Genomic DNA, 15518 nt, shown 5'->3' on the forward strand with positions numbered 1-15518 from the left:
CCTGGATTATTTTGTGCAAATTGGCTACTGGAAAATCAGAACACAACTGCAACTTATCTAATTGTTCAAGAAGTTATTTGTGACATACGGTGATCAGGAAAAGCTCTCCCTAAATACAAGAGGTTGCTTCAATTTTTTCTTTTTTACTTTCTTCTGCCTTGTCACATCTGCCAACGCTACAGCAAAGAACATGTCGAACATCTCCTGGGTAAAGGCAAATGATGTAAAGCCACAAAAAAGTTATAACACATTGTTGTGTCATTATCATTTACCAATATGCACTGTTTTATTGGTAAACACATGTTTCGATGCCTGGATCTATACAATTCAACACTTCAGCGTTACATCTTCAACATGTTACTCGCTGCATTATTAAAAGAAACATTCATTAGCAAATTAGCATATTTTATAGTTAGTTAAAGAAGCTGACCTTTGCAAAAAACATATATTATCACAGCCCTCTTCTTGTTTACTGTTACATTTATGTTTGACGTGGTTGCTATCTTTTTGTACCCATTGCCGATTTTACCTAAATAGGATGTAATATTAATCACGGGTTTACTTTGAACTAGTTTATTAACCTTCTGTATAAGGTAGGTTACTCAGTAGCTATGGCTCTTATAAACACACGCTGTTCCATCTTCTCTTCCCAGGTTGAAACACAAGACTGCTGGTGTCACTGTTGCAACATAGTCCACATTGCACATTGTACACAACTATTATAATTACCATTAACCATAGCATTAGACTTAACACTTCCTTTTCCAAGAAGAGATGTGAAGTCTACTGGGACAAGCTGATGAAGTGGCATTACGGAAAACACCCCGACACAGTAAATGTGCTAGCGTGATGGGCCGAATGCCTCCACTCTGTGTCTGAACAATTATGTGATTCTGTGTCAATTTAATTTACAGCGAAGGCATTGCTTATGAAGGATGCTGGTAAATATGTCACTTTTGCATATTTGCATGTCTTTAAGTTACAGAACAACGGCGATGTAGCATTTAAAAATCATCATGCAGAATCATAGAATGTTAGAGCGTAAGGCAAGACTTTTGGCCTGCTTTTTCCGTTCTGGATTTGCTAAGAATCTTGTCAATTTTGACGTACATCAGAAACGGTCCCATAAATGTGGGTTAACTCCATTGAAAATCAGTCAAAATTCCTTTTTGAAATTTTGGCTTTTAAGGTTACCATAGCACTTCAGAGGGTAACCAATTTTGTCCAACTTATTCCATCTAAACAGTTCAACTTTTGAAATAATTTCAGTTATTCAGATGTTTTGCTAAGTTCAGTGCCAGAATGTCAATTTTTCTACATGCTCCGAAGCATGAAACATATTTCCAAAGGCTCACATCCAAAACCATATTGCAGCAGATGTGTTAACAGTGACTTAAAAACCTACGCCTTCAATGCTTTAAATTCAATGTTGTTAGCGAAAAAAAAATCTATATCGCTCATGATTTATTAAGTGCCTCAACAATTTGCACTCCTATCACCAAGGAATTTTTCAGAGTGCATAGCCAGGTCTCTGTGCTTTTGCATCTCAGCCAATATTATACCATTCACGTCCATGGTATCCTTCTGTCTTTTTTCTACAAATCTCGTCCCTTTAAAATCATCAACTGTAAAGTCCATCCCAAACGATGGTTGCCCATTTATCAGCTTTCCTTTCCATTTTAATTACGTTAATGCGTGATCAGTATTGAACAGCATCACACAAAATCTCCAAATCTATACTTGTAAAGCAGCCCCAGTTCATTGAATTTGAAAAGGGTTAAAAAGCCCATAATGAGCCTTTTGATACCACATGGCATTTATAATTCCGGTTAGAAGAACATAACTTACACGTAGTTGGCCTTCAACTATGCATTAAAAATTGAAGCATACAGCCCCTCCATATAATTGATATAATGTATGTCTCATTTTTGTCTGAGTAATGCTGAATTAAGCTATTTCATCAAACTATCATTATCATTCACCTCTCTCGCCTCTGCCACATTCTCAAACATATTTACTTCATAAAGCTTTTCACACAGTTTAGTCCGGCAGGATATAAGCATAAATCTCTGTATTGCATATTATTTGTAAACATGTGGTGTGGTAAAAATTTTTGTCTCTGATCATGGCCTCTAGTTACTTACCCACCATTGCCTTTATGGTTATGGACACATACTTGCCAGGTTTATTCTTTTGGCTGTTTTGGTGCGGGGTGACAGAACTGCTATCACACAGACATCTGGTACCTCTTCCATATCCAACATCCATTATTGTTCCTCTATTCCTAAGCAGGCTACTCTCAGAAGTTTAGGTTGCATACAATCTGGACAAGCTGAGGTGTTAAAATTGAGTATATATAATATAACTAACAAGTCATTTCCTTCTATTTTTCCTGTGAAATATTCACATACCCGATCCTCTACTGAAACATGAAATCCATGTGGTACTTTTGTGAAAGCAGTTGCAAAGTGTTCATCGATTCCATCAGTCATGTATTATATTTACTGTTTTTCTATATCATTCTTTCAAATTGTCGTGTTTATAAATTATTATTGAGACCTATTTTATGTTACTGCCTGAAGCAAATCTTGAAATAGCAAGTTGAAATTTTGTATTGTTGAATTATGTAATTGATTTACTACATGTAATATTCCTCCAATCTTCTTTTGTCTCTTGCACTCCTGCTGAATGAACTCAGCACCGCAAATGTGATCCACCCCTTTTAACTCATCAATTCTGTGTGTGCTCTACTAAATTATTTAGTGCGAAATCATGGCCTTGATTCCTGCGGTTCTCATTCTTAATTTCATTCACTTTTCTTGGTAGGTTGTCCCTCTCTGCCTGGGAAATTCGTTGTAAACACTCATCTCTGAATACGTAGGGAGATCGATAAACTGAAGGCAGGTGCAGCATTCAGAGATGATTTAATTATGCGTCGGCAAGGGAGCCTCAATTATGACTATTTTCTTGGCTCCAATAATGCTACAGATGGTCCCATTTAGTGAGGGCTAAAATACCAGCGATAAGCGATAACCTTTTTCTAACTGAGAATGTGCATCAATCATGGTAACTTAGCAGAGGAATGATAGATGAACAGGAATTGGTCAAAGTTTGAATATCGAGTGGCTGCTGCTGTGAATTAATTAATGTTCCTGAGCATTACAAGTTGGTAGATTAACAAGGACGTACATTAGGGGAAAATTTAAAAAAAAGTGAAATAACATTTTCGTTGTTAAACAGTGCATTTACACAGATGAACATATTTTAACCTCTGGTGTGCATTAGTGAACATCTAACCTTTTATTTTCAGAACTGAAGAAATTAACTGAAAAACTAAAAGGTGTGGAAAATAAATTAATAAATGTAGTCCAAGCTATTATAGCTTTAATGCAAGTCTAACATCAAATCCACATTGAACTTTAGCAAAGGCACAACCAGGAGGTTAGTTCTTCCTGCCAGTTATAGGACTGGGCCGATACTAATTTCAGTAGTAGGGAATTAAAATGAATGTCAGCCCGAATTTAAATATACATAATGAATATATATATATAAAACTTCAAGCGTTCGCAAAGCTTCAATTTTTGTGATTTTTTTTTGAAATTCGAATGTACATTCATGCCCACCATTTTTTTTTTGTATGATAACCTGACTGCGTCATTTCTTTTTTTGTATAGAATATGTTGGACCGAGTCCAGGTAATATATTCTAGTGTTAATACAGTTATGTGAAGTTGAAGCATTTCCAAAACTCTGCAAAACCTGCTGAATTCTTTCCTTTCGGCATACAACATGTTGTTTGTCACATTTAACAGAATGGTAAGTGCACATTCCTGACTGAAAAATAAACCAATAGTACATGAATTTTACCCTTTAAAATTACTTAAATCTGGATGGCTTATAAAGAAAACATAACAAAATGTTTCCATTGATAATGCACACTATTAGTTGTATGAGATTGTTGAATCATATGAAATAGCAGAAGCCAGTACTTGCAATTTTCAACGTTTGCCAATTCTCCTCATGATCATCAGCTTATTGCTGGAAGGAAATACAGATTTGAGCGAAAAAAAAATCCTTGCAAGTATTAATTCTATGTTAACCATAACCTGCATAGTTTCAATTCAAATATATTGACTCCTTATTGAAAACTACTACAACCAAGAATTTTGTTTATCTGTTGTATGAATTTCTACCTTATGATCTGTTTCTGCGATGGCGATGTAAATACCCTTTATTGCTGTGGTGCCAATCATCTACCACCTCTGCCTTAAATATGCTCAACGACTATGCATCCCAGCTAGACAATTCCAATGCTTCAAAAGTTTGCATTAGATAAATTGTCCTCATATAATTTCAAGAGGCAAGGGTCGTGAAGCGAGTTGTATTCCAGTCAGTCAGTGAGCCTGGAAGAGAAAAGGAAGCAAAAGTGCATGACGCCAGGTAAAAAAAATATTTCCACTTTTTTAACCTAACATGCCATTAATTGCATGAAAATTAATGAACAGTAAAGTAAAACGTGATCAATATCTTCACATGAAATTTTGCTGCATATTGCATAGTTGACAATAAAATTTAAATTGCTGTTCCTTTAATTCAACAGATGAAGGGATTTTAATGAAATAACAAAGGGTAGTAACGCCAACATGTTCGAGTTTATCAGTTAACTGAAATTGGGGAATGTGAAGATAAGATTTACAGGCTGCCGAAGGCCATTTGTCTGCAAGAAGCTACCTCTACAGTCATTAAGTTTACTCCTGAACTGACTGTGCCTGGGATCCAGGTATCTGCCTGGCTCCATCCATCTTGACTGCGTTTTAGAACAATAGGTTGTCAAATTCACTGTCAAATATATTTAATGACACAACATACTGAGTTCCCTGTGGAAATTAAGTAATGAGTTCGCACAAAAGAGTACTTTCATTGACGTCCTATAAAATAAATTGATGCATACAGTGCAATTGTTGCAGCTGATTCATGAGTTTATGATTGCAGAGAGAAAGAAGCAAAGAAACCCACATTTAGCACTTGAATAAATAAGAGACACATAATGCGGCGTAGAGTATAACAGAATGTAGCAAGGCGAAATTTGGATTGAATATTAATGTATTTTATATATGGAACGAGCGAAAAATGGGTGGTGTATTGCTGGCTCGGGTATCCACTTGAGAATTTTGCTACGTTGGTGATTACCGCCAACTGGCTCAAAAAGTGACAGGTTTGTGCAGCAAACATTAATGAATACTTGCATGTTCAGAAGTCATATGGCAGAAAATAAAGGACAACGTTTGGAAATACATATTTACGATAATATGACAGAAAGGTAGACAGAGAGTGGCCTTCAACTGTAGAGATGAATTTCAAATTGTATAGTCTTATTAAAAAATTAGAGTTAGAATTGAATTACCAGGTGTATTATATGGGGGAGCTACCCATGGGAAAGATGTAGGTGAGCAAATTTACAAATACAGTAAGTAGTGAAGCAGCATTTGTTGTGTAACCAGAACAGTGGTTAATAATTGTCCTAATAGTCGATGTAGTAGATCTGGTAGAATGTTCAGGATTTGTTTGTTGCTGTTTTAAGATCAATGGGACATTGCCGGATCCGTTTATTGAAATTTTTCTGACTTTTGTATCAATTGCCAGTTGGGAAATGTTTCGGGGGTGGGGGTGGTCAGAGTATCATAAGGTTGATACTAGCACTGAGGAAAAATCAAGGGTGAACCAGGCGTTACAACGTCTAAAATAATTAAGGAAGGATACATTTCGGTGACGTATATCTCAACTTGTACATGCAAATTGGCAGCAACAAATGACAGGCATTTTTTTTTTTGAAGTTCAGCGGGCAGGCGCGAGTTGAGGGTGCAGGGAATGTTAATACAAATAGCAGCCGAGAGACTGTGAGAATGTTGATATGCACAAAGATAATGCATAGTTCCTCTATTGGCATCTAGATAGTAATTTGGTGAGGGCATAGAAGGAAAAGGAACACTTACGGATCAAAAAGATGATTTGCTCATCAGCTCGATGGCATGGCAGAGGCATTAAATGCTTAAGGTCCATTCATCTTGAGCAAGGAAAATATTCTAAGACTTTAGTAGGAAGGAGGAGGTTGTCCGGGCATTGTCCAAACTATGAATTGATAAAGAAGTTGGATACCTATTCAGTGCTGAATAGGTTGCATCAGAGGATAGCTAGGGGTGTAAACATTGAAATTGCCAAAACACTGGGCATTGTATTCTGACCAACCTCAGATACCATTATGCAGCATAATGGAGAATGGGAAAGGAAAAGTAAGCACATCAGAGGCTTCATGAGGAGAATATGTCATGCAATGCGTGTTTGCGAGCTGAGATGAACTGCGTGAGACTGGTGGCAGTGCATTTCATTATGTTTCCCAAAGAAAAATGGAAAATTAGCATAAAGAATGTTGGAGGGTGTTAGTTGACTTGCTCTCATAAATATCTGTCAGGGGCACATTAAGGCAAATGGCGTCATTCTAAGATGCCACCATGTAGCATTAAATGCCCTCAAAGACCAGAACGTTACTCTGCAACTGGTCCATTTTAAAAACGTCGATTTGAAAACCCTAGACTTTAAAAAAATCAAATCAATTCAAGGTACCTGCCGTGCAATGATTTTGTATTGCATTTACTATGGAGATACTGTGCAACATTTCAAATTATTTTCGTAAGACAATATTGGATACAGCTGAATTTTACAACATGGATGCATCTCAATATTACAATAAGGGAGACTTGAAGAAGTCTTGATGCGAATGGGGAGTTAGAAATCAGCAGATAAAAGCTGCAGAACAATGCACTACTTTGGATCAAGGCAAATACATTCGCAACGGGAAGGACAGAACGTTTAATGGGAATAACCTTGTCCTTCTAAGGCGGTTCCTCAACATCGTAGCTGTTTACCTTCCATTCTGATTGCTGTACTCTAAGACGGCTGATAACACTGTCGTGTGATCTGCAGCATCAGCCACGCCGGGATCGGTGCTCCTTCATGTTTCTGGTAGACAATTTATTTGGTGATTTGTACACGTTTCTGACTCATGCGTTTTGCCTCTGCCTTTGCCAAAGAAATATCCTGACATGAATTGTACCATCCGAAATTATAATTTTCAGTGTTGTGTGGTAACATAGCTAAGAACCCACCCCACTCTTTGGGGATTTTAAATTATTTCCCCGATGAAAAAAAACATCCCTAAAATAGTTCTGTTATATTTCATAAACTACACTAAGGCTTGAAATTTCCAAACAGAATAACGTTTTCAGGAATGAGGCAGAGGTTGCATGGAATGACATATATTGCCACATATTTTGACATTGGTGATTGTGCATTTGCGAATAAGCTCCATGCAAAGTATTGTGGTGAATAACTTTAACTAAGTTTTAGTGAAATAAATGTCAGAAGAATGATTTAAAAAGGTTAGACAAGCAAGGCACATACATCGATATGATCACCATTACGGAACTGTGGTTTCAAGGTGACCAAGATTGGGAAACATATATTTCAGGGTGGGCAACATGTCAAAAAAACAGACGAAATAGAAAAGCAAGAGTAGCGGCCTTGCCATTAAATTCTGACATAATGACAGTCGTAAATCAAGAACTTGGCTCAGAGGTTAAGTCTGTGGAAACACTATGTGTGGAATTTAGGACTTAAAGGCTATAGGGAAAGCTGCAGAAAGGAGTTTCTAGGCTTAGTCACAGTACCTATAACTTCGAAAAGAGAATAAAATTAAAAAATAATGGATTTTGACTTAAAGCGTCTGGACTAAACATGCAGGACTTTAATTGACTAATACAAAGATGAGTAGCGTTGCCAAAGACAGGCTACAGTATGAGTCTATGAATTCCTTGGCGAAAGAGTACCAGAGCACTACATTCAAGACAAAACAAGACATAGAACTATTTCAGATCTGACATTGCATAATGAAAGAAAGTTAATCAGGAGTATCACTGGAAAACAACTGCTGGGGAACAGCGATTATAATAGAAAGGAATTCCAAACTAACCAACATGCTGTGCGAAGTATTAAGTAATAATAAGTAAGATATATAAAATAACTAAGAAATAACGTTGTTTATTAAACCATAAATATACTAAGTAGCCATGCTTCAAAATGATTCTTTGGACTCGAACGTCGAGTAGAGAAAACCGGGTTGTAACTATAAAGGCAAACGTCATGTTTATGTTTATTAAATGGGACTGAAATACAAGAAAAAATAACACGTACTGTATTTGAAAGCAGCTTGTCAACAACCACACTCGAAATTTTGTGCGTATTTTGGGTCTCCATTTCTAAGGGAGGATATCATTAACTGAGAAACATTGGACATAAGGTTTAGTACATGTGTTGCTGAAGCAGAAACTTGTCCTGTGGTCAGATGGTAATGAAATAAGATTCATACATTGAGGTTTAGAGAGTGAAATGTAAACTAAGTGGTGCAAACAGCTTTCACAAACAGCTTTGCAGAGGAGCCAATGCAATGGTGATTAAATACTGGATCGAAACCTCAGAATATGTCCCGCCAGGCAGAAGGGAGAATAGGAGACATTGCTACAGTCAGCTCTTCTGAATGATTGAAATTATCTACCGTACCAAGTTATGAACATTGCAGCACCAAGCATATTAACAGTATGGTAGGTACCTTTTGTATTACATTAGGGTTTCAACGGACATGAGTTGCTGCTTTAAAATAGTTGTTGAGGTAGAATATCAGCCATTGAAGAAAATGCCGCTCACAGGGAAACAACTGCCAACTCATTATTTAACTTATCTACTTACTAATATGTTTCTCCATGTATTTTCTGTTGTCTAAATCGTCCCCCAGTTTAGGGTCTCTTTCTTTAAATTGTGCATTAACATTTTTAGAGTCGAAATGCAACTCAATGCTGACATTATATAAAAGTTTACTTATTTTGTATAACAGCTGGACCAGAGATAAAAGACAATGCAGGTATTATTCTGAGATTATTTGTTAAAGGGACGACTCGATCGGCGAATTATGTGTTGTATTAATGGCAGTCCTGCATTGTGCAATGGAAAAGAACGTTAGGATTACTGCATTGGCTAATGTGCAAAGCTCGTTGATTTCAGACTTGCTTCGTGTTCGAATTTCAATCCCGAAAGCTGGTGGTGGAGAAAAAAAAACAGTAGTGGGCATCCGCAAGGGGAAAGAAATAATAGAGAAGTCTTCCACCTTAAACTGCTGAGCTTCCAGTCTGCGAAAACAGATTACGATCAAAGACAAATTTCTTTAGAAATTCAATCCAATTTTCAAGGTTTGTAACATTCGCAGCAAACTTACCTATAGCAGGTATCCACAAATTCACTCCAGTTTTGCAAATTAAAATAATTATCATCCTTCACACTAAATGTCCTTTGGGTGCTGCTGAAATAAAGGTGCCTGATTGCAATGCTGCATTTTGCAGATCGTTTCTGTTGCAAACACATCTTGTTAGAGAAGTTAGGGTTTGGAGCTGATGAAAGAGGCTCGAAGGAGACAAATTGCCCCCTGCTGGATACATTCCATCTTCCTGAAGACTGCTGCTATGACTGTCCCACGCAACTGAAAGATAAGTAATACACAAGTCCCCTGACTTTCAACATGCAAAGCGTGGAGAAAGATTCAGTGTTGAAGTGACATCTAGCAGTCTCGGTGTCAACACCACCACCCCCCCTCCACCCCCCCACCCCCCCCCCCCCCCCCCCCCGGACACGCACACACACACTCTGCCCCCCTCTCCCTCCCCGTCGAATGGAATCAAAAATTGCTCTCAAAATAAAGGTGTAAGACCTGAAAGAACAGAATTTACATTGGTTTTGATACTATCGATTAGAACAGCCATGGGCTGAAACAAACAGTTTCATGGTAATTCCAAATAATTATCTGACTCATTCAAATTGAGTAAATTCATCACAGCTATTATTTGATATTATTTATTATTGCCTGTAACATTTTTTTTTATCTGAGGAAACATTTTACAAATTACGCTCAGACTCATCTTGGCTTATAGTTTCTCAACAGGTGACGTTACATGAGATAAATGTTACAAGGTGCTCTCGATATGCTCCTCTGTTTAAATCACTGGAATGTTTTAGGAAGGAGAAGGGATAATCTGGCGGACAACAGGATTCCGCCCAAAAAATATTGTGGGATGTCTGATTTCTATGTTGATTGTTTTCAAAAAAGCCTTATTGAATTTACAGTGTTAGACAAGCTTCTTCAAGACGCCGGTAACGAAATATCTTGGAAGATGTATGCATGATTTGTTTTCTTTTTTTCGCCTTTTATTTCATTTCATCCATTAAACTTCGAATTTTCCCCTTCCTCTAATTTAAACTGGCAAGGTATGTCTGGTAACCACTTTGTTAAAATGTATAAGAGCAGCTGTCCCTTATGAATCTATTATATGAACCTATTAATACGTCAAAAGCAACAAAAGTATGGATATTATGTTCAGTAGAATTTATGAAAGATATATCTAACCATGCTAAAAAATTAGAAGTAGCTTGCCACGGGCAGAGTAAATGATTTTACAAAAAGTGTATCAGATCAATTTTTGTAGTCCTATCTCATCTAGTGGTGTATGATGGGAGATAATTAAGTATGTAGCCGGCAGAGAATATCCAAGAACATGTCCTTCGGACATAATGGTTAAAGCATAGCATGTTACTGCAAATTTTGAAGCTTTTGCAATTAACTTCAGAGAAGTGTAGATAATTCATCTCGATCTCCTCTTAAAGCTGAGAAATTCACTGATGATAATCTTCAGCCAATTTGATTCACTCCTCGTGACGTCATGAGCCGAATGAACGCATTGGATGATGTATAGTACTCTGTACAGAACGCTGAAGACTTATGCCCTAGAAATAATTCTACAACTAACTCAGCTGCACCAGTAAATTAGCAATATAAACATTTTGCTGACAACTTGGCAATGGAAGACGTAAGCCTTATCAACAAACTAAATTAGGTCTTATCTATCGTGACTCATTGCCGGCCTATCGGTCCATTTTCAATCATCTGCAAGCTGTCAGAAGTTGCTATCAATATTCCTATGAAGAGGAAATTGCTGCAAATGTTGTACAGCGATTATATGTTTATTTCGTGAATTCACCTTACAAGATAAGTTTGCAGCATGGCAGGTGCATCGGCCACATCAAGCTCCTCAACTGCCAATGTGCCCGGAATGGATTGCGTGCTATTCCACTTGATTAGTGACACCTCTCCTTATTAGATGCATTGAGTGAATGTTCAGAATTCAGAATTGACGTGAGAGTCACTGAGCTTGACATCAAAGTTCCCATCCAGAAAAAAACTAGTGCATTTAAAGTCAGTTGAGATCAACAGGGGAAAAATCTTCATTCACTGGTGATATGCTTCGATCAAAGTTTATTTGAGTACCATCACTATGTGAATATACCTTGGCTGCGTCCTCAGCACAATTACTTCCATTTGTTTCATCGATAGCCTTCCCTCCATCATAAACAGTTGAAATGCAAAATTTGAAAGTGATTCTAAATTGTGAACGTTCATGTGCAACCCTCCAATAATAACCCTGTCTGTGTGCGCCAACGGAAACATGCTTTAAGGATCACTGGACATATGGGTATTTTATTTTCTTGATAATTAACAGGAGAAGTTTAAGTACCTCGCTAACTGATTTTAAATTAACTGTCATGAGAATCTTCTTACTGTGCTATCTTGAAACATTGCCTTTGATATGTTCTGGTTAGACGTTGCTAAGGAATGTCAGTCGCCAGAGTAGGCCTTCTTTGTAATGAACTGTTATCGACAATGCAGATGTGGAAAAGTATGAATTGTTCTAATTCAAACTTCATCCAAATGTCAGACGTGTTTGCCTTTCATAAGTAAGAGCTAAACACTTCAATGACATCCCAAGTACTCAAATCTGTATGATCATACGTCATTACATAGCAAACAAGCTAGCTATGCACAGAGGCCACCGTGTCTTAATTGCTTCGGGAAAATGTTGCCTTGAATAATGGATATTTTCAAAATTAAAGGCAACAATGTCAGCAATATATAGAAACTAATCTCTCCATCACAGCAATTGGTTATATGGGATTTCTTACAAATTGGTTGTGCAAACAATATGGCAAAATTGGAGATAAACCTCTGTCCATAGAATGTCATGGAGAGCGAGATTGTAAAATAAAAACGCAGGCTGGTGACCGATTATGGTACGAAACATTTCTTTCCTATAAAGTCAGCTCTAATCAACCAGAGAAAACGTTCATTTCCTTGAGGCATGGCTTGATCGAATGTTTTTAAGGCCATTATTTGAGGCTAGGTGAAGTCATGCTCAGTCGGGTTCTTGGATAAACCGCACAGATGAACCCTCATAGAAAGACAGTCTGCATTGCATGCGTCCAAATCACGTTCAATGACAAACAGCACCTGGGAAATGACCATTCGTTCTGTTCTTGGGGGTATATGTATTTTAACCAGAGTGTAATGATCTTGCATTTTCCAACAACTGAACAGATATCTTAGGTGAAGCCTTACTGAAACAAAATGTGCTATTACTAGTGTGACAAAATATGTTGTCACGACAAATAATTCCACAAATTTAGACTCAAGCTGTGAAATAATTAATTGACTCTGATGCCCTTTCTAACGCTAAGCTTCTGGGCAGCGTAAAAGCTTGGGCTGATTAGCAACATGTCACATGCTTGCGACCTAAATGCCAGGCAATAAATATCTCTAGCAAGGAAGATACTAACCATCTCTCTTTCATTCCTACCAAAATGCAGATCACTGAATATCCCAATTAATAACATTCAGGAGTTAACGGTTGAGCAGGTTGTTTTTTTTATTACTTTTCCTTTGGAAGCACCGGCAAAAAAATAAATAAACATGCATCTGGCTACAACAGCAAATAGAATGCCGTGAATAGCCCAGTGTGAAGAAAAAGCCTCACGGTCAGCAACCCCACCCATTCATAGACGCAGACATTCTTTACACCAAATATATTTCACAGCGGAATGATGCAATTGACTGTTTTCTTGTTTTCCGAGGATTAGAGCCGGGGCAGGAATCCACAACGGGGAGTCTTCAGACAAAATCTCCACGCAGAAGTTCCATACGTTTGTTGGACACGTGTACGGTGATATAGAAGGACCCAGGGAAGGTACACTACACATAGCGCTCCTCCACCCTTTGCCTGGGGAGCCATATTCAGCGGTATCTTCATAGTTTTTTGCCAAGCAAATTAAACTCTATATTTTGCAACGTGCATTGTCAGAATGCTCATTGATAAACTTGAGAGTGATTACCCTGCAGAACAACTGCAATTGTGTTATGTAAGTTATCAGGAATCCACATTGGCATCGCCCTCACAATGTAGCAGGAGCAAGAGAAGGGACAAATTGCGTGACAAACTCGCAAATGGAATAGGAAGGTGGACATGGAACCTCCTCTCCACGGAATTATGTTTAATTTGGAATAGGCCAAAACTCTGCCATCGGATGGATAAAAGATGTATGACGCCCCGCCTACAACTCAACCATAAGCAATATGCTCTCATCATCAGCTTTTATGCCAAGACTCTTGTCTCAAATATCAATTTTAAGGAAAGATTCTACTCTGCCTTTAATGAACTGCTCCGTTTCATCTGAAACTAAGAAAGCATTTTCTTCTGATGACGTAAATGTCAGTGTTGGTTTGGACTTCTAATCCGAAGCAGAACCATTTAGAGAAACCGATTTGAAATAATCACTGTTACAAAAGTGTGAGCTGTATGGCCACAGTTTAACAAAGCCGTATGGAATTATCCCAGATCAGAGCACTGCTGCATTCAGGGTTATAGAATTCTCCTGGAAAACGATTAAAGTGATGCTGATCAATCCCTGCTGGGAAGGCCAGCGAGTCGTTCAATGGGTGTTGAGCATCCAACCAGCCCAATGAGTGTCAACTCCTTAATGATGAGGTATAACAGAGACCGAGAAAGACTATTATACAGTAATAGACACAGCGAAGTTCAGCTGCAGCGAGCAGCTGTGATGGATCTAAGAGGGATCTAGATATTTAAAGCAGGCGAGATGCTTCAGAGTCTATGTTGACCTGTTTAGATAAAGGTGGTTGCAAAGAGGCTTAGGACCATAGCAGCAGGTGCAGACCATCGAGCACCTCGAGTGTGTTACATTATAATTTGAGAGGTCTCAAATCCCAGAAGTCTGTGGTTAAAATGAATTCCTCAATCACAGGCTAAAAGCTCAGCATTGACGTGACGTTAAAAAAAAAATGTTGTTGGTGAGAGGGAGTTCAAACCTCCTACCGAAATTATGGCATGGAACAGTTTCCCAAATTTGCTTGCAAAAGTTTGGCTCCAGTTTTTGACTTACTAATTTGAGAGCTATGTTCAAATAACAGCACCAAATGGTGCAAAAACCAATGTTACACATGCTGTGAATCTCAAATATTATCCAGAGATTCTGTTTGTTTTTTTTTTGCATTAGCCAGCTTTTTTCGCCATTCTATCCATTTTTTTACAGTGATCCAATGGAATTCAAGAAAAGCTGTACGATGAATTGTTCACGTTTAGACTCATCATTCTACAGCCATCTTTACCTGGTATCATGTGCAAAATGCTTACATCATTATCACTGCCTCTTTTTTTTTCATTGGTATTTACCGTGTTCTACGCTGCCTGTCATGCAAGCACTAAACTTTCCATTTGCTCCTTCCATTCCTCCCTTCCTTTTTCCTGTTGCTCAAAAGCTAGTTGCTACTATAAGAAATAAGAGGAAATTCGATGACATCTAATTCATTGTTACCTGCGTTAGATTATTGCAAAGAATAATAACTCTTACTGGAAGAAATTCACCCTCAACTCTGTATTGAACAGGGGACAACACAATTTGAAAATATTTTCCCATTTCTTTCTTCCCCCACTTGGAGAAATACGTATTACCATAGATCTTGTCCAGCCTGCCTCAATATGTTGTATATTTAAAAACAAACACTCATTCGTCTCAACTCAATTAACTGTAGAGCAAACCTGCTCAATAGTTCCTCAAGAAGCAACGCCTTCATGACATGAATTAACCGAGTGGTGCAAATGCAACTATATCCCTTATGTTCGGGGACAAACAAATTTGTGCAATGTTCCTTGTGCAGGGTCAACCAATGTCCTGTGCCGTTGTAGCAAGAGGTGCTGACACCAAAATGTGTTATGTTCATGAGGACTTGAAACGTCAACTGTGCTCTTCTCCGCCGATGCTGCCAGACCTGCTAAGTTTTTACTGCTATTTCTGTTTCTGTTTTTGTTTCTGACACCTAAACCCCACGTGCCTTGCAATGCAAGTTAACATTCAATTTGCCTTCCGAATGCATTGGTGTATTCTCATGCTAACTTTTATCATGAATCATATACAAGCACAAGCAAAGCTACCTGCACCGCATAATTCTGGAGTATTTCCTCAGTTGAATGGAATTCAAATTTTACATTATGTTAACCAAAGAAGGTAACTTCAAGT

The sequence above is a fragment of the Carcharodon carcharias genome, chromosome 29 (assembly GCF_017639515.1).
Source record: "Carcharodon carcharias isolate sCarCar2 chromosome 29, sCarCar2.pri, whole genome shotgun sequence".
Taxonomy (NCBI): Eukaryota; Metazoa; Chordata; class Chondrichthyes; order Lamniformes; family Lamnidae; genus Carcharodon; species Carcharodon carcharias.